General features: G+C 46.7%; 1 long non-coding RNA gene across 39 annotated transcripts in view; it reads left to right on the forward strand.

Annotated features, from left to right (window-relative positions):
- LOC102165318 (uncharacterized) overlaps positions 1 to 22,987 on the forward strand; it is a 387,409-nt gene that overhangs the window by 267,732 nt on the left and 96,690 nt on the right. For 3 of the 39 annotated variants that reach the window (XR_014820746.1, XR_002337034.2, XR_014820773.1), the window contains one exon: positions 16,827 to 18,871. The exons of 32 other annotated variants lie outside the window; for them this stretch is intronic. This is a non-coding gene — a long non-coding RNA (uncharacterized LOC102165318). Of the gene's footprint in view, positions 1 to 2,407; positions 2,871 to 7,275; positions 12,106 to 16,826; positions 18,872 to 22,987 lie in introns of those variants that run through there. 4 more of the 39 variants (XR_014820755.1, XR_014820753.1, XR_014820756.1 and 1 more) reach the window with 4 other exon arrangements.

The raw sequence follows: 22,987 nt of genomic DNA on the forward strand, positions 1-22,987 counted from the left end.
CTGACCGTGGAGTCCAAATGGGTGTTCTCTGTCAAGTCAGCGATTGTGGTTCAGAGTGAAGACCGACTTATATACACATCACCATGGCAACGTTTAGGTAAACCGGCTCAGAGGCCGGAGGATGGGTATTATGGGATAGCTTCCTTCCTTTCTTCTTCTTTTTTTTTTTTCCGCTTTCCTCTCTTAACTCTAGCCTAAGGTAAAGAACAGTTGGGCTGAATTAACTGATTCTCTTTTAAGAGACTTCTTACTTTGGATATATTTGGCTCTGCAATTGGCAATGAAAATTCAGCTAAGGTGTCAGCCCAAGGCATTCTGGGATCCTTGGGTTTTATTGATAACTGGAGGTTGTGGCTGATGATTCATGTTGGGCTGCATGGAAGGTGTGTGCGTGTGTGTGTGTGTGTGTGTGTGTGTGTGTGTGGAGTAGGGGGCGTGGTAGTGACTTCTATTTGGCTGCCTACATTCTCCATTCAGATGCTGTCTGCCTGTCCTAAATTCCTTCTGTAATGATCAGCAACACCCAAGCTGTCTTTTGTCTGTTCAGCCCAAATTTGAGCCATTGTCTACCTAACATCCCACGATCAAACGCCAGCAGGGTTTGGGAACTCCAAAATGCGTTTCCTCCAGAGGAGCCCAGAGCAGATGCAGGAAACAATTTCACACCCCTGCCCCCCTCCAGGGGTTGAGGCTAGGACCCTCCAAGAGCTTCTTTAGAAATAAATAAGAAATAAATAAATAAATAATAAACAATAAATAAATGATTCTCTTGGACTCCCCCTGACTAGTGTATTTTACTGCCTTTTGACTTTGTGTCTGCATGCTTGAAGCATCCAGCTCACCTGCCTGCAAAAAAATTGATCCAGTAAATACTCATATAGGGCTTTCTGGAACTCATCTTGCAAAGATGGGTGGGAGTTCCCATTGTGGTTCATGGGTTAAGAACCCGACTAGTCTCCATGAGGAGGGGGGTTTGATCCCTGACCTCACTCAATGGGTTAAGGATCAGGCGTTGGTGCAAGCTGTGGTGTAGGTGCCAGATGCAGCTGGAATCCCAAGTGGCTGTGGCTGTGGCCAGCAGCTGCAACTCCAATCCTATTCCTAGCGAGGGAAATTCCATATGCCACAGGTATGGCCCTAAAAAGAAAAAAATATAAATAGACAGGTGGGCAACCTTAAGCAACATCAGAAATCTTGTTTACCAGGGTCCACGAGCTCTACAAAGGTGGGCATGGGGGAGGGGGCCACGGCTGCCACCGCAGGTATTTGGTGGGCCCCGTTCTCCACTCGGCACTGCCTCCCTATGTTTGTGAAGTCGAATTTAAACTCTCTTTATCGACTGGGATAAAGATGGGCTCTTCTCTTCCAAAGACGACCTATCTGAAGAGTTAGGATGTCTACAGATGCGAGCCTTAGCTTTGTGTTAGACAGTTACCTAGTCATCGCGTGTATGTACGTGGAACATTCGGAGCAGCCACATCTTAAGTACACTTAAGGAGCTCATCAGAGGAAGTCTTTGGTGATTCCTTGGTAAAGTGCATCGTTTCTTTGAATTTTTCTGTCGCTCGGATTTTTCTGCTTTAGGTTGGCTTAGAATAGAGGGTTCCACAGTTTAGGACCAAAATGGGCTTGGCCTGGGTAAAGTTCAGAGTAACCAGAAAGATCTTTGGCATCTTCATATTTTTCTTTCGAGATCCATTTAGCATGGTGAGGTGTGGACACCCTTTCTTCTGGTCTTTAAAGTTGCTTAGGTCATATATCTTCTTTATAAATGAAATGCCCTTGTCAGAATGTTTTTTTGTGTTTTATTTTATATTTTTAAAATTTAATTTTCTTGGAGTATAGTTGATTTACAATGTTGAATTAGTTTCAGGTGTACAGCCAAGTGAGTCAGTCATACATATAAATACATCCATTCTTTTTTCCCATATAAGTTATTACAAACTATTGAGTAGAGTTTCCTCTGCAGTAGATTCTCATGAATCACCTTTTTTACACCGTAGTGTGTAAGTGTTATTCCCACCATTCCAATTCTTCCCTCCCTCAACGGTTTCGCCTATGGTAACCATAAGATGGGTCTTGAAATCTGTGGGTTTGTTTCTATTTTTTAAATAAGTTCTTCTGTATCATTTTAGTAGATTTCACAATTAAGTGAAACCGTATGATATTTTTCAACTATGATTGACTGACTTCACTCAGTACGATCATCTCTAGGTCCATCTATGCTGTTGTGAATAGTATTCATTCTTTTTTAAGGCTGAGTAATATTCCATTGAATATATGTACCACATCTTCTTTATCCATTGCTCTGTCGATGGACATTTAGGTTGCTTCCATGTCTTGGCTATCGTAAACAGTGCTGCAACGAACTTTTTTTTTTTTTTTTTTTTTTGGTATTTTATTTTAGAAGCTGCTGCAACAGAAAGATTCCTAAGAAATCAAAAGTTTCCGTAATCACCTTGAACACGTGTTGGCCCCTTCTCCTTTGAGATCCTCAACTTTTTGGCATCTCTCATAAGACCCCTGTGGGTATTCAGAGTATTTAGTCCACAGCTTCACAGGAAGAGGTGACAGGAAGTAACCAAAGGAAGCTGTGGGGCTACTGGACAGTGGCGGGATAAATCCACTGCCGACTGGAGACTGCCTTTCAGCTCCAGTTTTGCTTCCATATGGAACTCCCAGGGCTCTCCTAGTTTAAAGAACCAGGGGCATCCTTTCTCAGGTCTTTCCTGGACTCCGATTGATTTCAGTATAACTCCAGTCTTGGCAACATAGACTTGGAAGCCAAGTGTAGACTCTATATTCTTTGATCCTTAAGGAAACTGGAACAAATCTAGTTGTTTATTAAAAAGAAAGAAAGAAAGAAAAAAGCCAAGGGTGAGTTTCCCTGGGGTGTGGTGCGAGGATTACGCTGTGAAAGAAAAGACGTGGTCCAAGCAAACACGGCTGAGGAGAGTCTTCCAGCTGGATGGGGTTCCTAACAGTTTCTCTGGGCAAGGGGGAGATCCGCTCTCTGATAAAAAGCAGCTCATCATCCTCCCAGCAGCAGCTGGGCGGGAGGCCAGCTTGGGAAGAACAATGATTTCCTCGCTTTCAAATTTGATTATTCGTTCATCGTTATTGGAAGCCTGTGATGCATTTAAGCTTTGTGGCCAACATGCCAGAGGAGGCAGCCTAATGGGATTCATTTTTTCCTATTAACTTTTTCCATTTTTCATCAACTGAGTCAGCATCTCACCAGTTAAGAGATGTTGAGCTCAATCTCATTTGATGACCGTACAGCTACTAAAATGGTACCTGCCCTCCCTCTCCTCCCAGCCCCGAGGTCAAATTGGCTTGTTCTTCTCCACGCCCCACTCCACTTCTTCCTGCATCTATGTCAAGGAGGTGACGTGCCTAGTTCATTTAAAAATGGCTCTACCATCAATGGTTTTCTATTATTGCCTGGAAAAAAAGCCATTCTAGTTATTTTCACTAGCTTTAGGGATAGAAGGGAAAAAAAAGAATGGGTCAGGATGACAGGCATTTTTTTTTTCTCGTTTGCTTTTAATATTTACTGATGACTACTGCCTGTTGAACTCAATATGATATGAATTATCTAGCTCACTCCCCATAGCCTCCTTATGAGACAGGCCATGTTACTGGTCCCATTTTACAAATGTGGAAACAGAGGCTGAGCAAGCTGTAGGAAATCTCTAAGCCTGGACATTAGTGTTTATCTTCCCACCAACTCCCTGGACGAACCACTGTGGTACTGCCTCCCGTGTATTTGAACACTGCTCAGAGCTGGACATCCTTAAAACAATCAAAAGCCATTGGAAAAGTACAAAGTGGCCTTTCCATTTTTCTTCTAAGAGAAGAATTGGGGAACTGAGTTCAAACTCTGTTTTGTCAAAATGTTTATAGAGGTTGGACGTGAATGGCATCTTGAAGCTTAAAGCATCTATTTAGGAATGCGTGCCTATGCTTGAATTCCCTTCTGAGACCAAACTATAAAGCTCTTACTTTCAAATTGCACTTTGGGGCAGTCCACTGAAAAACCAAGTTGTCACAGGAGAAGCTCAGCCTGGATTGCACCCAGGGGGTGAATGGCTTGCCTACTTGTCATATAAGCGGGTGGCTGTCTGAATGTTGGACCGTCTTACCCAGAGAATCCAAATGCAGCTCATGCTAGCAACCATCCCTGGGATTACTGGTTCTGGTGCTGGCTGAGACCGACTCTAGTGGGGAATTGCTTCAACTCCTCTGTTTGCCCATTTGATGAGCTCTGGATGAAACAATCTGGGTATGAGTAATTGCTATAGGGGTTTGCAAATGAAGCCAAGGTTTTTGCAATCGGTGGATGTTGTTTTCTTCTGGAGACCCAGTGGATTGTGGTTTATGGCCAGGTGCAGCGTTTATAGGCTGACAGTGGTAGCGAAGCCAAGAGCAGAGGGAGCTGATGGCAAAAACACTATCCTCTGGGGTGGCTCATGGCTGGCTCACGGATGTCCCTGAGAAAGTCAAAGTCAAGTCAAGTTTCCGTCTAAATCACTCTGGGTTTAGAAGAGGTTTATCATCACTGGAGATGAATCCAGCCCATCACTAGGTGCTAGGTTAACACCAGCTGTTCAGTGGCATCTTAACAGAGGAAATGTTAGGCAGTAGTGGGGTGGCTTCTTGTTTTCAGAAGGGGAAGTAGATACCCATGATCTGGCTGGAGTTGTGGTGCCCATGGGGTCATTTCTAGAAGATCATTTCCAAAATAGCACTTTCGTGCAAGATGTGAGCATCATTGAGCTAAAATCAGAAGTTGAAGCAGCAAGGCAGATCTGAGATACTCAGAGATCCTGGCGGACTGTCTGAAACTCTCCTTGAGCCAGCAGGGCTCTGTAACCACCTTCAAATGATGTGCCTAAATGGGACAGAGGACACAGTTTATGTCAGCAGCCACCAACCTGTCAAGTACTAGACCGCTCTGTGGGCAACCCTGACAATGCCACCATTGGACTCGTTGGTACCCAGAGGTGTTGGTTCTGATGGACTCTGCCCAGGTTGAGTCAAGGCAGACCTGCAATTTGCGAACACTTATTTTTATATTCCTGTAGATTCTTATACTAGCCCCAATCCCCTCTTTATGTCATAAAGATTTTAGAGGGTGATGTTTCCTGTTAATTCCTCCCCAAACCTAATATGAGGCACTACAAAAGGTGAGTGGGTGACCAAGTTCATTGGTAGCCTGAGATTCTTCTTCTAGTTGCTCCTTTCTCCTGCAGAGAAGTCCTCTTGTCACTTGCTATAGGGACCCTATCTGGGAAGTAGCATTCTAGGAGCTTTGGATTGATAACGGGTAATAGTCCCAGATCCATATACCTTTTTTTTTTTTTTTTTTTTTTTTTTAGGGCTGCACCCGTAGCCTATGGAGGTTTCCAGCCAAGGGGTTGAATTGGAGCTGTAGTCACCAGCCACAGCCACAGCCACAGCAATGCCAGATCTGAGCTGCATCTGCAACCTACACCACAGCTCATGGCAATGCTGGATCCTTAACCCACGGAGTGATGCCAGGGATCAAACCTGCATGCTCATGGATGCTAGTCAGATTCGTTTCTGCTGCGCCGTGACGGGAACTCCAGATCCATATAACTTTAAAGATTTAAAACTTCTTAAACTTCACTGTTTTCCTGGGTAAAAAGAAAAGGGTCGTTGTTAGAACAAACACTATCACGTGTTCACATGTACCAAGCATTTTATGTGTTTGATCTCGTTCAAGTCCCTTGATGACCTGATGGGACTTGCTGGGTATTTTCAGTTCTCTTTTTCAGACCCACTCTCTACTCTCATGCACGCTGCTCTGTGCCCCAAGAGGCTGAGTTCTAGACACACCATCTGTGGGCAGCCTTGGGTTCTGCAAAGGACGGGAGGAGAGAAGAGTGAGCTCAGCCATCGCCCTTGCCCCCCAGGGTTACCTTGTTGGCTGATCCCTCCATCAGTTCACAGCCATCACCAAGGAGTATCGCTCTTCTGAGATCTTGCTCTCCAGTCCTGGATGAGGGGCCCCACTCTTTTCAGCCCTAGGGTACAACACTACCCCCAATATTTGCCTACACTTGGTCCGCTTCCTTATGACTCGTCCCTGTATTAAATTCTCCTTTCCTTACCTGGTTGGAGTGTGCAGTCTGTTCCTGCCAGAACCTGGCTGAGACAGAAGCAGTTACTAACATGATCCCCACGTTACAGGGAAGGAAACTGAAGCACAGAGAGGCTGAGGGACGAAGGCCAAGAGGCCACACCCAATGAGAAGTAGGATAGGGATTCAGATCCAGCTGTGTCTGATCTCGGAGCCTCAGGGTTAATGACTGCCCCTCAGCGCTTCTGGAAGGACTTTATTGGGTCGACAGTCTCTGACAAAGGCACCCCTAACTCCAGGTCCTGAGCACTGCTCTTGAAGCCTAACCCAGCCCCCATTCCTGCCTCCTAAGAGGAGGCGTGTAAAGCTCCATCTGCTTTCTCTCTCCATCATCCTTTGGGACCAAAATCAGGTGCATGGAGGCAGACAGCCTGGTCCAGGATGCAGACTGCACCGCAGCTCGAAGAAACCCCTGGAGGAGTGACTGAGTCTGGCTTCCTTGGCACTGTGTACCCTCATCCGAGGGACAGGACATGGATGGGATGGATCATGGGGCGCAGGAGCTTCAGAGCTGCTCACCTCATCCTGGGGTCCTTTCTGGGAGCACAGGTGTCCTTCCAGGAGCTCCAGAAGGTGGCTCAACCCCTTTCCTCTCTGTTCTTCAGGGCTGGGTTGTAGAAAATGCAGGTGCCTGCGTGGGAGAGGATGCTTGGCCCTTGCCTGGTTTCATGCATTTCCCTCGTGTGCTCTTTCTTGAGGATGCTTAGACGCCAGCAGGGGCAGCTGAGTTGGTTTACAGAATAAGTTGTCATACTGTTTAAAGAGCCAGAGGATGAGCTAAGTGCTCCTACTTCAAGAGCACAGAGGTCAGTGCTCACAAAAGCCATCGCATCTTTCCCATCCCCCTTTCAGAACACAGAGGAAGGTCAGGGCCAAGAGCAGAAATGTGCTGGGAAACTGGCAATGCTGGGAAGACCGCTGGGAAATGAACAAAGGACACTAGCTATCATTTTGAGAGTGTGATACGTACCAGGCAGTGTGCTGAGGGACAACACGTATTACCTCATTTAATCTTTTTTTTTTTCCTTCTTTTTCTTTTAAGGGCCGCACCTGCAGCATATGGAAGTTCCTGAGCCATAACGGGAACTCATGTCATTTAATCTTTACAGCTCTATGAGGGTGAGCGAATTATCCCCGTTCTACCAATGAGGAAGCTGAGGATCCATAAGAGAAAGTACACTATCTCCAGATCGACCTTTCTAATAAGGAGCAGCGCTGGAAGCGAAAGCCAACTCCGTCTTCAGACCTTTGAACTTTAGCTGATTATTCAAAACTCTGGGTTAGACGCCTGGCATATATGATCTGTTAATCCGATCCTGTGGGTATGGTGCAGCCGCACGAACATCCCACCGTACCTATAACCTCACCACCCACGTAATTTCTCCCCCCTCCCCAGGGGGCCTCCTCACCCCGTCCCCCCTTTTCTGAGGTTGCTTTCTTGCCAGTTTCCTCTTCTCCTCATTGTGAAATGGTTTTCTCTCTGTTGCTGCCTGTCCCAGCCCTTAGGCGAGAGGCCCTGGAATTGATTCGCTAGTGTTTGCCCTGACCTGTCTGTCGCATCTCACACTCACGCCGGGGGATGCTTTGCCTCTCCGCTTTATTAATCATTGCAATTTGACGTGGTGTGTGTTTTATGGTCTCTACTTCCGCCCCTACTTTGCCCCCATTCAATTCTGTTTACCTTTTAAAGCAGCACTGGAAAGGAAAATCTATTTCTCCTGCCAGATGGTTAAAAAAAGAAAAGCAAAGGCTTTCGACACGCGCATGCGCGCGCCCGCGCGCTCGCATTTCTGCCTCCAGTTTTCCGCTCTAACACACAGATGAGTAGGCGAGGTGAGCAAACCCCAGCTCCTTGCTTTTGCTCATGAGCAGTAGATAGATTGTCCTAGATCCTGTCCCCAAAGCAAAGCATCACACACTTGAACGTGCATATACACAGCACCCGGGCCTCATGTGAAGATGCAGATTCTGATTCCATAGGTCCTGAGTGGAATCTGAGATTCTGGGTTTCTTGCCAAGAGGGTAGCAAGGTGATACTTGACATCAGGCCCCAGAGTTTCCCCGCCCTCTTTCTTCCACGCCTCCGTTTCCGTCCCTGATGTCTCCATCATTCCAGGAATGCCCTGGCCTCGGAAGCTCCCGTGGGCTCCCTGGCCATGCCACATCTCCCTCGGATGCTGTGCCCAGCTCAGGGCCATCGCCTTTTATGGCTGTGGGCCTCTCTGGTTTAGGTTGGAGTCTCCCTGCTAAGCCCTTCCCAGGATAACTGTTAGCTGTCCCTGGCTGGGAGACAAAAGAAATGCATTTTGCTGGAGCCAGTTTTTCCCTCGAACACTAATGGTACCTTTATCTCGGGGTAATTAAAGCTCTGACTGATGAATGCATAATTACGCCTAAGCCGGACTAAAATGATCACCTTGGTTTTTCATCTTTTAGCTTTTACTTCATTTGGAGAGGTAACAGTCTCGGGCGTGCTTTAGAGAATAGCTATTTGGAGGTGTCTGGGTTGGGTGGCGTCCTCTGGGGGACCCGGCACCCCCACACATCCTGTGGTGTGTGAAGGCCAGAGCTGTCTCTGTCTCCGTGAAATAGTGGCTTTGGGTGGCTGAAGGGGCCTTGGGGAAGGCATAAAATTTGTCGGGATTTGCCAGGCTGGAGGTGCAAGCTCTGGCCCATGGGTCTGGTCCAATTCTGCCTCTGGACGAAAGGGGAGACGGGGCTTGCCTGTCTCTGGTACCTGGGGCGTTGACCTCCCCTTGACCCCTCCCTGTTTGAGAACAGGCTCATTCTTCATTCTGGCTGCCCTTGACCGTAGCTATGCCAGTATCACTGTCCTCCTGTGGGCGTCCCACCCCTGGGTCAGGGCTGACTCGACTGCTCTCCTCCTGGGAAGACGCCCAGGGGAGCGAGGCGAGTGGTGGGTAAATGTCCAGATCTTCAAACACCTGAGTCAAAGGATGCCCATAGAGTGATGGCAGACCATGGATTCTAGCCACCAAATGAACCCGCACGCCCCTCTCCCTCACGCGAGCTCGGCCACCGAGGACAATTTGCTAAACTCTTCTGACTCTCAAGTGTGAGATGGAGAAGATGATGGTATCAACATCACAGGATGGACTCATAGAAATGAAGTATGCTTTGGCTTAGCACACGGGCTGGCTATTGCTTTCCGGATCCCTATACCCGTGTGTGCTCCTTGGGTACCATAGACCAATAGGAATTGTTTGAGTCACCACCTCGGAGGGTTCTCTTCCTCCTTAAAACATCCTCAAACACTCTTGCACCTCAGTGGGATCCCAAGGGACAGGTGCAATGGGCTGTTTCTTTAAGTGGTTGGTATGGGTTTGCAATGAGTTCTCGCCTGATCTCCGCAAGCACGGGGCTCCTGTGAGGGGCAATTAGCTGGGTCTAAACATACATGAGACAATGAAAGAAATCATCTGAAGGCATTCAGGAGTTAAGTAGACCCTTGATGGATAACTACTACCTGCCATGATCTGTGCTGTGTACTTTTCACAGACGTTAATTTATCTTTGCCACAATCTCATGTGGTAGATATTTCTACTTTCCTGGGACACGTGAAGATACCAAGGCTTAGAGGGGCTCCTCCTAGTTTATATCACTGCTAACTAATCCCTGCTGGGCTCCCCTCTCCCAGTGAAGGCTTTGGCACTACTGTCTTTTGAGCCTGACTTTCTGGCTCCTTTTATCTTCCTTCCACTCACTCCCAAGTTTCCTAAATGTGCCTGCCTTCCCCTAGAAGACATTCATTTCAATTCCTAGTGGAACACCAGGCTTCCACTCAGGCATCTATTGACACAGCCACTCAAAGGTCAACAATAACCTGCCTCTCATTGTGTTGTCCTAGGCAAGGATCTTTTCTCAGTGGGTCTTCTCTTTCTTTTCTGGCACATTCCATTGTTGATGGGAGCTTTTTCCTTGGGCTCGAAGACACTACATCATTACCAGTTCACCTCCTGCCTCCTTGTGCATCACTGCTCTCTCTGCCGCCCCTTTCTCCATTGCATTTTGGTCCAATTGACATACCGGATTTCTCGAAAACCTCCCAGTGTCATAATTTCAGCTCCATCTTTTTTCCTGACCCTTGTCTAAACTCATATTTTCTGACATTGCCTCTAACAAGCTACAGGCACAGGTACCCCAACTGTATCTCTCTAGATGTCTGACTGTGATTTCCCCAAGCCGAAAACAGAAGTCTCTGGAGTTCTCAGGGTGACTCAGTGGTAACGAACCCAACCAGCATCCATGAGGATGCAGGTTTGATCCCAGGCCTCGCTCAGTGGGTTAGGGATCTGGTGTTGCCATGAGCTGTGGTGCAGGTCACAGATGCAGCTCAGATCCCGAGTTCCTGTGGCTGTGGCGTAGGTGGGCAGTTGCAGTTCTCAATTGACCCCTGGCCTGGGAACTTTCAATTGCTGCAAGTGCAGCCCTAAAAAAAATTAAAAAAAAAAAAGAGGTCTCTGTCCCTCTTTGATTTCTCTTTCATGTTCTGATTGCTCTGTTTTTGCCAAAGTACCATGGCCTTCCGAGGAGAAACCTCAGTAACCTTTGCCTCCTCTGTCACCTGACCCTCATTGTCAACTTTGTATCCAAATCCTACAGCCTCAGATCCTGACCGTCCCCCCCGCTGGAACACCTCACATCTGGCTTATTGGAGTGATTTCCCAAAAGCTTTAAATTCTTTCATTAGTTCTCCAGACCAGGACCCTCGACCCAACCCAGCCGAAGTATTTATTCTTCTGGACATGCCACTTTGACTATATTTGTCTGCCTGGAGCGCCTACAGGACAAGGGACACATGCCTTGACTTGACTTGAGACAAGTTCTCCGTGATCTCGATTTCTTTCCAAACTGCTCTCCCACTGATCACCTACAGAAATACTTGGCTCAAGTCAAATTAGACTGTGTTCTAATTAGGATTAAGTTCAATTGCCAGTAACAGTACAGCCCAAAATAACAGAGACTTAAACGACTCAGAGGCTTGTTTGTCTCTTCTTTCAAAGACCAAGGTTAGGCAGCCTGGGACAAGACTGATGGTTCTGCTCCACCAGTGCCGGAGACCCAGGCTTCGTCTATCTTGTGGCTCTTCCTTCTGTGACCTGCAGTCCCAAGGCCACCCGTGATACGGATCAGCCGTTTCAGATCCGACTATCCAATCCACGGTCCAGCCAGAAAGAGGAAGGAGTGAAGCCTACAGTTTTTCCCTTTAAAGACTTTTTCTGGAATTATTTGGAAGGCTTCCACTTACATCTCATTGGTCACCATTGAGTTGCAGGACCCTCTGCAGGTGCAAAGGAGGCTGGGAGACGTGTGTTGACCATTGGGGTTCATGCCTGGCTGAGATGCAGGATTTTATTCCTACAGGATAAGGCAAGACCGTGAGAAAGGCTATTGGGACCAACCAGTGATTCTTGCCCTGTCTTTTCCTCATGAGCCATGTGTAATTTTGTCACCATGCTGGATGTATAATGGTGTCCTTGGCGGACATACTCTCTGATTTATCTAAATCCTGCTTCTCAGAGAAATGAAGGAAATGAGCCCTGCCCAGAGTTGCCCAGTTCAAACTCCAGCTTTCCCACCCTCATTTGCCATGAGACCTTGAACTTGATGTCTCTGAGCCTCAGTTTTCTCCTCTGTCAAATGGGATTGCAAAACTCATGTTGATTATCATTCTGAGGATCACACAGGGCAGGTTGGATACCGCACGTAGCCCAGTGCCTGGCACAGCCTATGTACTTGGGACGTAAAAGTTGCTTATCTCATCAATAATCATGAGATTTACGATTTATTGCAAAAGCGTCAGCCTAAGCCCCTTTTCCTGTCACAGATAATTTTGCATGCATTTCAGGTTAGGACAGCTGTTTCCTGCTTTAAATTCCTCCACTAATACAAATACTGTTTGAGACACTGATGTGAAAGGGAATGTAACGTCTTTATTTATTTTTTTATTTCGAATGCTCAAAAGAGTTGAAAGAAGCGTGCTTTGACTTTTCCTTAAGTGATGATCTCTTCATGTGCACATACCCAGGTTTTTCTCAACCAGATGAAATATCTCTTGAAGGCAATGACCGTGTATCAAACAGACCGGCTCCTTTGCTTTTGATCCTTGCTTTTCTAAAACCCTCTTAAGTACCTCCCATGCTGCTTCATAAAAATGTGCATTTCACTTCTTCCTGTCTTCTCCTGTCTTTGATGATTTCCTGGGATGTCAAAACAGCTGAAGGCAGCAAGGAAGGTGCAGGATGAGATTTTTAAGTCATGTCAAATTTGTCTGTTAGTTTAAGATGTGGTCTCCAGGTAGAGGTGCCCTTCCGTCACGTCTCCTTTGCACGTATCACAGCTCTCCAGAGGATTCTTAAAACAAACAGTTTGCTAAGTGAGTGAATGAATGAACGAAGGCGTGGCTATAGAGATCCAGTTTAGGATGACAGGGAGGTCACTCATATGGTCGGTGACCAGTGATGGAGACAGCCTGGGCTCTACATGAATCAGGGACTCTAAACCAGATCCTGTAAATAGCAAGCTCACCAAGAGCAACAAGGGATCTGAAGATGCTTTGCAAATCTCTCCCCACGTTTCTTAGCAAAGTCTAAATTAACCAATTTCGATGTCAATCTTCTCTCTTAAAAGAATTCTCTTACTGAGATATAACATAGATCTGAGGCTCTGGGGAAGCTTGATGGATTAGAATTCATCGACTTTCTTTCGTGGACACTGCAGGGGGTTAGAATGGCCTCTCAAAGGCAGTCAGAGGAGTTCCCCTTGCGGCTCAGCGGGTTACAAACCCGACTCGTATCCATGAAGATGCGGGTTCCATCCCAGGCTTCACTCAGTGGGTTAAGGATCCGGCCTTGCCGTGCGTAGGCCGGCAGCTGCAGCGGCAGCGGCAGCTCTATCCCAGCCTGGGAACTTCCATGTGCTTGAGGTGCAACCCTGAAAAGCAAAAAAAAAAAAAAAAAATGCATTCAGGGAGAGCCAGTCTCTTCCAGCAACTTATTCCTCTGGGCATGGCTGGGGTCCCATCGATTTTGCAGTAAGTTAGGAAGGGTCAGCTTAGAGGCTGGAGCAAAACAGCCCCCCGGTTGCGTACCTGTAAGTAGGATAGGAAAAAGCTGTGTGCTACGTGTTAGCTGCATAAATAATTTTCGCCAGACACAAACCTTCCAAGGTGGGTAGTGCTAGTCCTTTTTAAAAATGAGCTAACTGAGAACCAAAGAGGGTTGTACAAGACCACACAGCTCCCAAAGGGCAGAGGCAAGATCTGAATCCAGCTTTCTTTAACCCTAAAGTGTTTTCTTTTTTTTTTTTTTAATTTCACTATGGAAGACGCTCCATGAAAATGTCATTAATAAAGACCATGTTTCAGAAAACATACACATCAGCAAATTTGCTGTAGTTGGTCTGCAAGCAGGACGTGAACACACAGTAATGTAATTTCTTCAGTAATATCCTGGCCTTTTTCTCATCCCATTTTTCTCTCCCCCGCCGCAACTTCCAGAAAACGAACTGGATGTCAAGGAATGTCTTTTTTGCTCGTTCTGTGTCCAGGCTCTCGGAAGCAAGAATTCACATCATTTTTTTTTTTTTATTTCTGAAAAGTTAGTTCTACTTGATGAAATGGCCTCATCTCAAAAATCACTGCCTGCCTTGAGATGCTAATCGCAGTTAGGGTGCCAGAGGCCCGCTTGCCTCAGAGAAAGCAAACTCTCACTGAGTCACAGGCAGTTAGTTGCCTTCTCTCTTCTCTCCCTTTCTGGCACATCTCATATATATTTTACAGCCAGTAATGTGCATGTACACCTATGACACACACACGTAATAAACTGAACAGATAAAATGCATTATTATGCCTTGTCTAGATCACCAAATAACGTACCGGCTGAACAAAGGCTCTTAGCAGAAAGATTGCAGAGTGTGTTTGCTTTTGTCTCGCTTTCCTCTCCTCTCTTCCTCCTCGCCCTCCCCCTGCCCCTCCTTCCCCTGGCTCCGAGCCCTCCGTGTCGGGGCTACAAAGCACCACATTCCTCAAAAGGTTTAATCTTTGCAACATTCCGGCGTGCGAGTTATTAAGAGGAGATTGTGAAGGGCTGTGATGACGACTCGATGGAGACTTTTCCTGGATAAAAGGTCCTTGCTTGGGATTATCTTTACTTCATTTGCGGTAATCCCACCGCCCCCTTGCCTGGTGTTGCTTTTCTGGGGGCCGGGATCAGGGGCAAGCAGGTGCAGGGAGAGCTTGGCTGCGATAAGCAAGAGGCTTCTGTGAAGGTGGATGACTGGGAGTGGAGGGAATTGGGGAAGGGTCCCAAAACTTGACTCGGTGGAGGACGGAGTGCGAATCCCTGTTGAAACAGCCTGGGCCATGGGATGGTCTCTAAGGCTTCTCTTTACAGTGTGAATGCCACCAGGCTACTCAGCTGACCTTGACCTTGACATTGACAACACGTCCCAGGGCACAAGGGGGCAGTACCCATGTCTAAATGGGCAGTTAACCTGTTTCTTCAAGCCCTTCCCTTTTTTTTTTTTTTTTTTTCCTCTGCTTGCTGTCTCCAATTCTGTCTAAAAAGGAAATGCGTTTCCTTCACTTCTCACTTGCTGTTCCCAGTGATTTGATTATTTCTGTTGACGTCCAAATAAGACACAACATCTGTGCAAATTTAGCCTGCAGTGCACTCACGTGTTAGTTGTCCTTCCTAATGTCTGTGCCGATACGGGGAAGATGGAAAGTCACTTTGGGTGGAGGTTTTAGACGCGGATGGCAGATTTCTCTCCCATGAAAAGTGTGCAGTGGTAGCGACTTAGTAGCACTGGCATCAGACCCTGGGGAAATATCTGGTACGTGGTAAGCAGGCCACTGGTGGGGCTGCTTGTGGCTGATGGGGAGTATGTCCCAGGAGATACGATGACGGCAGAGACCACCTGGCTTTGAATGGCCACCAAGGGCCCATGAAGCCACAGTTTCTAGCAGTGGCAGAACATCTGGATTACCTGGGGGACTTCGTCCGTACACAGTGTCCTGAGCATCTGTTTGTGTTCGTCTCGTTTCATCTTGTCTTCAACAAACTCCAGTGGTTCTGCCTGGCGTGAGAAACACACAGGTAGATTAGTGGAGGAGGAGTAGAAGTCTGGCGATCCAACCACAGGAGGTAAGGTCTCTCCTGTAAAAGGAACGAGTAGGTAAAAGAGACGTTTCAAAGAAGAAAGGACACATCTTAGTTACTAACTCCTTACCGGAAGTGGAAAAGAGAGGGATGCAATTCTGTGTTTTCAAAACTGGGTACCGGAGAGAAAGGAAGTGAGGAGGTAGGGAGTCATAGAAAATGGTCTTATTGATGCTAGAGGGATACTGGGAGGAGAAGAGGGTTCAAAAGAAGACAATCAGCATCTATTCAGATGCAGGGGAAAGTGCAAATGCCCAACAGGAGTCTGGGGAATGAGGCGTGAAGCTTGGAGAGAAGTTTGGAACTTGACTTACAAACATGGGGACCCTCTGACGGTGGGTCGCAATTAATGTTCTAAGAATGAATGAGCTCTCCTAAGGCTGGAGAGAAGAAAACTCAGGGGACTGAACTCATGCTCTATACTTAAGTTAGAAGCAGTTTGTCATTTAAAAAGCAATGGAGAGAAACCAAAACCAAAACCAAAACCAAAACATGAAGAGCTCTTATTGCGAATTCACACGGTTCGTCCACCGCGTGAACTGTGAGAGAGCAAAGGCGGTGTCTCCCGTGAACTCTAGGGCATTCCCAAGGCCACAAGAGTCCCACGAGGACCCGAGGGGCCTTGACTCTGGCTCCCGCAGGCGGTTTCCCCTTGAAGCAGAGGCCAGGTGTGAGTGTCCAACGCCCTCCTCAGCACAGGGCATCTGGCTCACCGGATGTCCTTGTGGATGTGTTTCCTGGAGATGGGCAATTCTAATTTCTGCGTCTTCTCTCATCGTCACGGGGGTTGAGCTCCACTCAAATACACTTTGAATGTATTTGCAGATGCGTGCTGTATTACATGTTTCTTCATATCCAATTTATCCATCATCCATATTCATTACCCAACAAATGTTTGTTTAATAAATTATTGGGGTACCGGGTTACAGAGGCCAGAGTAAAGTCAAACTTGGTTTACTCCTGAACCCTGAGTATGGCTCTTTTCTTCTCTTTGAGCTCATGGGTTCTCAAAAATCTGTTCCTCAAAATTCTTATTCGGTGAAATCACTTCTAATGGTCGAATTAAAAAGAGGTAGAATGCGTTTGTGTGTGTATCCAATCTCCCATAGAGAAACCATGTGTTATACTTACATAGGGAAATCCTGTGTTCAAAACAGTGATGGGCTAGGCTCCCTTCCTGCAGGACTTCTCAGAGCCTTTATGACACTAAGGTGTATAATAGATTGCACCGTTGGAATAGGCGGCATTTATGTAGGAGAGTATATTTGACAGCAGAAGCCACTCCCTATCATTTTAAAAAGAATATTTTGAGGCACTGATTTCATGCATATTCCACTTTGGGAAGCACTCACCGGTTGCTATGATATAGAATCATAAGGAAAAAATACATACTAGATTTGAGATATAACAACTTGAGTTGTCATAATTGTTAAAGTCTTTCAGGATCCCCAATCACGGATGTTTTCTCTTCCCCAAAGTAACACTGGAGAGAAGAAACTAAGAAACAGGCCTTTGATGTGCCAGGGCATCAGGAGATTTCAACTAAAGCCTTGAGAGTATCCACATGGATGTCTGAAGCGTGTTTCATTCCATTCAAAACAGTGTTTGTCCTGCAAGTCTGAGGCTCCTGTAAAGAGAAGTTAAATCAAACCCCGGCACACCCTGAGTGCTATAAAATTACTCATGAGAAACTTGTTGTCAATTACCAGAGTAAAATAATAGGGCGTTTTTTCTCTCTTTATTTAAAATACCACTTCACAGCCAAGCAGTCAGGAGTGCCGTCAAGGGCCGGATGTACTGCTTCCCAGCAGGGTTGGACAGGTTGCTGGGGCTCACCCAGTGGGTGGATTTATGGCTTAGCTGGCATTCTGGGTGACACAAGGCCGTCTCGTGAGCTGCTGCAGGAGGACAGTGCCCGTGCTTGTGACTGGCCCCATTCCCTTCCCGAGGAGGTACCAACTGCTCGGCCCCATGGAGGTTGTCTGCACCCCAGAAGATTTCTGTTATGTCCTTGACAGGCTTTCTGTGAGCCTCCTGGCATGCCTTCCCCATGCTGGCTGCCCATGGCTGCTTCTTCACCGCCCAGATGAATGGAAAGCTCCCACAGCCCCTGGGAGGCTGCCATATTGATCTCCGGGGGGAAGCACGCCTTTTCCGCGCTCTCAGGATGAATGGGAAGAAAACAAATGCCTTGGCAAATGCATTGGGGTTGGCTCGATCCAGATGGCAAAAGGGAGCATCTCAATAAATGGTCATATTATAACATTTATCAACACCCTTGAGTCACTGGTTCTTAACTACCAAGACGCATTAGCTAAGTTATGGTCTTGGCTCTTTTAAGAACTAGCTTTTGGAGTTATTTTACTTCTTGGGTCTTAATGGTCTGAGATGAATGCTATCAACACTTACAAAGTATCCTCAGGCACTGAGTACTTTTATTCATATTCTGCAAGCGTGATGCTGACAATAATCCTGCGTGATGATCAGGATCATTTATGGTATACACAACAGGAACACTGGGTTCAGAGAGACTTTCAGTGAGTCACCCCAGATTGCACAGTGAGTGAAAGAGTCAGGAATTCAACCCAAGTCTCTGACTCCAAATTTTGTGCCCTTCTCGATCATCATAGTGAAATTGCACTTGGCAATCAGCAGGTCCTACCAGCTTTTAACATCATCTGACTGTAGGATTCAATGCCTGCTTGGAGGCTGTCTTCTACACACGGCAATTGTGGAATTTAGAATTGAGAGCCTTTGGAGGGTATCGCAGCCTCTTATGCAGATAAGAAATGGAGTCACAGTTCCCTCTTGTAATGCGTTCCTGGATCATTCAGCTTCTTTTTACATCAGTCTTGCTATTGATAAGACATCTTTTCTGGCACCTTTCCTCTACTCTCTTCTGCCACAGCTCAAGACAAAACTATAATTCACAAAGACACATGCACTCCTGTGTTCAGTGCAGCACTATTCACGATAGCCAAGACATGGAAACAACCTAAATGTCCATCAACAGATGAATCGATAAAGATGTGGTACATATATACAATGGAATACTACTCAGCCATAAAAAAGAATGAAATAGTGCCCTTCACAGCAACATGGATACAACTAGAGATCATCACACCAAGTGAAATAAGACAGATAGAGAAAGGCAAATACCAAATGATGTCACGTCTATGTGGAATCTAAAACATGGCACAAATGAACCTATGTACAAAACAGAAACAGACTCATAGCCATAGAGAACAGACTTGTGGTTGCCGAAAGGGGGTGGTGGTTGGGATGGACTGGGTGTTTGGGGGTCAGAAGATGCAAACTATTACATTTAGGATGGATAAGCAATGGGGTCATACTGTGTAGCACAGAGAACTATATCCAGTCTCTTAGGATAGAATATGATGGAAGATAATATAAGAAGAGGTATATATATATATGGATGACTGGGTCACTTTGCTGTACAGCAGAAATTGGCACAACATTGTAAATCAACTGTACTTGAATAAAAAAATCATTCATGTAAAAACTGTTATTTCTTTTTACCCATTGGAGCTGAGTTATACAGATAATTAGCCCAGTAAATGCCATCTATTTTTGATCAAGGGCTGGAATGCAGAGACTTCAACAGATTTTTCCACCTTTGATAAGACTTGCTTTCCTCACGCATGCTTTCTACCTGAATGCCACATCCCCGCCTCCCCGCCACCGGCAAGGCAGCTGAACTCTCCAGGTCACACTGTGACATGGCCACCCCACCATTGTATTCGCTTGGCTGCATGCGATGGCTTGAGTTCCCTTCTTCCCCACTTTCTGACTCTCCCCTCAACCTCTCTGAGTTGGCCTGCTTTTCATCTCCCATTTCGCCTCTTTAACTTTCCCTCTTCCTGTCTTGGTGTCACTTCTCAAGCCTGCGTGCTGAGAAGAAACGTGAAAACGGGAAAGAGTCTGAAATCCGATGCCCCGCTAACCTGTCTAATCCTGTTCCCGGGTTCAGCAGGGGCTGAAATAGCTGCGCCGCTGAGCAATAACCACAGGAGGGGAAAGGGGAAGAGGGGGAGACGGGCACCCTTGCTCCCTCATTCGTTCTGACAAACGCCTGTCAACAATGACAAGGCTGCCTTAGGGTCGAGAGGCCAAAGCAGTTCTAGATGGAGACTTTTGCCAGTCTAGCTTAAGAAAAGGCCTTCTCCTCTTTGGAAATGGCATGGCCAAGGTGGCATGAGCTAACCAGAACCTTATATTTGAGGAGGAGAGGAAGAAGTCATTTCAATGACATAGATCTCAATCCTGGACGCAGCTTCAGTGAGTTGACATGACTGTGAAAATGTCACTTAACCTTTGCCATCTGCTGAGTCACTGGAAACCTACAGGTCAGAACGTCCGCACGATGCATCTCAGAGGCTCTGCAGTGAACAAGTTAGGGATGGGAATGGGCTTTGAACTAAGACACACATCATATGAAGGTATGGGGTAGTGCCTTGCCTTGCACGCGTCACTTTTTTGTCGGTGGAGTTTTTCCAAGGTGAGTATCTGGTTCCCATGGACTTTCCCCATATTCTTTTATGATTGGTTGAAAATATCCAACCACTTTGGATTTATTTTGCCCACTGTGTGTAACCTATTCATATCTGTTTCCAGGCGTGGGAATGGTCCGTCACTCACTGGCCACAGGGACTATTTGAATGATTTGGTCAGCTAAGTGAGCATCCATTTACTTTGAATTTTAATGTTTAAATTTCATTTATTTATTTTAACTTTCTTTTTCTTCGTTTTTGGCTGTGCCCTCGGCCATGTGGACGTTCCCGGGCCAGGGATGGAACACACACCACAGCAGTGACCCAAGCCACAGCCGTGGCAATGCTAGGTCCTTAAGCCCTTGAGCCACCAGGAAGCTCCCCCCATTTTTTAAAGAACACACACCCCTCCCACACCTGTGAGCTCAGCTGAGCCAATTTCCCCATCACGTTATGTGAGTAGCTGACCTCCCCGGTTAAAACCCTCACTTCTGGCTTGCTGTCATTTTGTAGCAGATAACACATATCACACAATACGGGAAGCTTCCGGGGCTCTTTCAGTTATTAGCTTTACTTATGTTTCATCTCGTCATGAGGAGGAGCTCAAGGTAAGCTGTGTTTGTGGAAAGAAGATCCCGGAAACCACCTCTCCGTGATCGGTTCGCAGTAAGGCAAACCGAGCGAAGATTAGGTCACCAACACTGTCTAATTGTAACTGTTATTATCCACCCCAAGGAGCACATTTCATCCAGTCCTAATATACTCTCGTTATATAAGTAAATCTCTGGAATCAAATACATTTTAGTACAATAATTCCCGAATTATTGTTTTCAAAAGAAACAAGATCTAAGCTGTGTGATTAGGAGGGGTGTGTTTTCCTCCTCCAAGACCAGATGGGACGCCTCTAAGACAATAATAGCAGTGCCGGGCGTGATGAGAAGGGCTTGCTTCTTAGCTAGCTTGTAAGCACATCAGCTTCGGCCTCTTCGCGGTGTGATGTGAACTTGAACTCCCTCCTTCTTCTCAACACTTGGGACTCATTTCCTTCCGTTTCCAACCATGCAGATAAGCTAGTTCCTCCAGGTGCATCTAGTCCAATGCTAAATTTGCAAGACCTAAGGAGGGAGTGAGGGAAAGGGTGGGTTTCTTGAGAAAAAATGGGAAAACGGACAGGTTAGCAAGGAGGAGCATCCGCGTGGGACCTCTGCTTCCCTGAGTTCTGGAATACCTCTTCCTCTTGGTGCGGTACAAGGAAACGAGGAAGGTGAAGTTCCCCTGTGTTGCCTTTTGGGCTCTTCCTGACCCTCTGTGAACCGAAGGGGATGGTGGTTTAGGTGGTTTGGGGGAAGACCAGAGAGGCCGAAGGAAGATGTTGAGTTTTGGCCACATGGATTACAATCCTGGACTCACCCTCAACCAGGGCCCTGGACAAGAAGGGATGTTTGCTTCCCATCACCCCGGGGATTGCTCCAACAGACATGGGGCTGGGAGAGCACCCACGGGCACCCAAGGGCACGCCTGTGGATCACAGGCCAAGTCTCCTCAGTGAAGCAGCAGCTGTGGAGGGGCCTGCGGACAGCAGGGGCTGAGACAATTGCCTGGACGTAGGAGACACGTTAAAACAAATTCCAGGATCACTTCCTCACCTCACTGGTCAGTAAGGAAAACACCTGTTGAGAAAGAACCAAGGGCCATACGCCATTCGTGTATGCGGTTCCATACCGAATCCTTCACATTCAGTTCATGGTCCTCTCTCATCGCCTCGTTTTTCTCCCCCCTTCCCAATGGCATAAATGTGAGCCAAAGCAGCTCTAAGCAGGTAGTTGCCCTGGCAAAAGGAAGCCTATTTAGCTCATCTCCAAATGAAATACAAGGACCTCTGCGGACACACTGTGATAGTGAATTCTCGTCAGGTGGATAATCAGGAGTAGGCTTGAATTCTCCAAGTATGAAAGCGAGGTGTCTGTCTTGGTCGTTGGTTTCTACACGGTTCAGGCAACATTTGCTAAGAAATCAGAGACGACGGTGACAGATGCCTTTTGCCTTTTCCATGCATCTTCTGAGCTCTGCTGGAGTCGTTAGCTGGGCTTGCTGGCTTCTCCCAGGGTTTTCTTCTTCATCTTGGAGGATGGGGCAGGTTGAGCTGGTTGCTGCCAGCTTCTTGAAAGCATTCCCAGATGGGAATGAATGTTCCTGCCCGGTGGTTGGAAGAGGAAGAATTTCTAGGGAGGAGTTCATGTTGGGTCTAGTTCCCATCACTAATTAAAATCTGCAGGTAATGGGTTCCTAATTTGTTGGTTCCTTTTATCATGTTATTGCCTTTTGAGGACTTGGGGGATAAGGTCATGTTATGATATAGCTCTTGGCTGTTGGGGGTGTTAGATGCTTGGCAATGACCTGCAGACCCACCTGCTTGGTTCTCTTTCTCTGAGCCAGTATCCTGGAGGACAGGGTTCAGAAGGACGTTTCATGCTGGGTCCCTAACTGGTGGAAAGCCAAGCCAAGCTGAACCGTGCTGCTCTTACATTTAAGCAGAAGAGAGCCGTGGCTCACTGAGCAATGCTTCCTTCCCCAGAAGGAAATTCATAATTGGTCCCATCGACCCTCTTGCCTGTTGGCTTTGCCAGTAGCAGGACCAGGTGGGGGAAAAATGCTGACTTTTTTTTTTTTTTTTTTACAACATGCTAGGGTGGAAAGTCTGAGCACAGGGCTTGGCATCAAAAGATTTGGGATTGAATCTGGGCACGAACTGCTGGATGAATCTGGGAAAGGCGTTTGACTTATCCAAAACTCACCTTCTTTATCTGTAAAATCAGAATCCTCAAACCTCCCATTACTTGCTTCCTAGGGTTGTTGGGGAAAGGAAAGTTCGAACGAAATCTTGTCTGCGAAAGGGCAAGAGAATGGGCAAAGCGCAAAACCTAGTGGGCTGTGAAAATCTCCCAAGGATCAAGAAACATTATAACTTAGACACCCTATGCGAATAAAAGACGCACCACCCACTCCTTATTCCCTGAATTCCTCTGAAGCAACCCTTTGAGGGCTTTCACTAGACATGTTGAATTTTGAGTCACAAGCATAACAGATTTGTTCTTGATGGAACACTTCAGCCCCCACCTGCCCTACAA

Source organism: Sus scrofa, chromosome 12 (genome assembly GCF_054392235.1).
Source record: "Sus scrofa isolate SSC_HxYL_T2T_F1_AM1 chromosome 12, Sscrofa_HxYL_maternal_Yorkshire_Landrace_v2.0, whole genome shotgun sequence".
NCBI lineage: Eukaryota > Metazoa > Chordata > Mammalia > Artiodactyla > Suidae > Sus > Sus scrofa.